Source organism: Octopus bimaculoides, chromosome 6 (genome assembly GCF_001194135.2).
Source record: "Octopus bimaculoides isolate UCB-OBI-ISO-001 chromosome 6, ASM119413v2, whole genome shotgun sequence".
Lineage (NCBI taxonomy): Eukaryota > Metazoa > Mollusca > Cephalopoda > Octopoda > Octopodidae > Octopus > Octopus bimaculoides.
Window position 1 is genome coordinate 92,574,268 of NC_068986.1, and position 1,789 is coordinate 92,576,056.

The window sequence follows — 1,789 nt, forward strand, 5'->3', positions numbered from 1 at the left end:
AGAGACAACAATGCATAAATCGTAATTTTTAAAAGAGCAATGAATTCTGGGTGATTAGAATATAACGTAGCATGAATTTAGGAAGCTTAGAAAATGAATAAGCATGAATTTAAGACAACAACTGAATTCAATTGAATTTCATGGAGAGAAACAAGATAAATAATAGGGGGCAAACTAAAGCGCGAAGGTATTATGAGATGTTTGAGGCCGTAAATAAATAAAAAAAAAATAATAATAATATTCAATGACCATTTGAGCAGGATGGGCTACTTGACCTGAAGAAAATTCTAACTGGGCCTCACCTGCGAGGTCATGCACTATTTATCTTGATATGAGATCACCATGTCGCACACACATGGTTGTGATGCATGTGTCTAGTGTACCCTTATCAGATGGGTATACTGGGCTAGATGTTCTTGGAGCTTTGTTATTTTTGTTCTGAACAAACTGTTTGTTACTGTTGCACACTCACACACACACACACACACACGTGCACACACACACACATACATACACACCCACAAAACACAACACACGCATAAACACATAACACACACACACACATGTGCGTGCACACACACACACAATGAAGACAGCTGTGTAAAGCAGTGCCAATCTCTAACTGTGAAGGGAACCCGTGGTAGAGGTAGACCCAGGAAGACATGGAACAAAGTAATGAAACATGATCTTTGAACTTTGGGCCTCATCGAGACGATGACTAGTGACCAAAACCTTTGGCAATATGCTGTAACTGAGAAAACCCGTCAAGCCAAGTGAAATCGTAGCTGGGGCTGATGCTGGTATCACATAACTGGCACCTGTGCTGGTGGCACATAAAAAGCACTTTTCAAGTGTTGGTCCTGATGGAGGCACAGTTGCCGATGCTGGTGGCACGTGAAAAGCACCTTTTGAGTGTTGGGCCTCTCAGAGTCAATGACAAATGACCGAGACCTTTGGTGTTATGCTGGGCATGAGAAGAAAACCCATCAAGGCAAGTAAAATCATAGTCATGGCAGATACTGGTGTCATGCAAATGACACCCATTACAATATCAGAGTGGTTGGCATTAGGAAGGGCATCCAACTGTAGAAACCATGCCAGATCAGGCTAGAGTATGGTGCAGCCTTCCAGCTTGTCAGCCCTGGTCAAACCGTCCAACTCATACCAGCATGGAAAATGGACATTAAATGATGATGATGATGATGATGTTGAAGATATTTACTAGTTATTCTTGTATTTTATTGATTTTTTGAATAAGGTTTTTGTGATATATTTGTTTTCTGGAGGGTGTGAGTTTAATTCTTCTTTGTTGAATTATTTAATAGTGGTTTTTCTTTAAATTATATACATATAGGAGTAGCTTGCTTACGAACCACATGGTTGCAGGTTCAGTCCCACTACGTAGAACCTTGGGCAAGTGTCTTCTACTATAGCCTCGGGCCGACCAAAGCCTTGTGAGTGGATTTGGTAGACAGAAACTGAAAGAAGCCTGTCGTATATATGTATATGTATATATATATATGTGTGTTTTTGAGTCTGTGTTTGTCCCCCCAACATCGCTTGACAACCGATGCTGGTGTGTTTACGTCCCCCATAACTTAGCGGTTCGGCAAAACCGACTGATAGAATAAGTACTAGGCTTACAAAGAATAAACCCTGGGGTCGATTTGCTCAACTAAAGGCGGTGCTCCAGCATGGCCACAGCCAAATGACTGAAACAAGTAAAAAAAGAAGAGAGTATGTATGTATATATATACATACACACATATATATATATACATACATATAT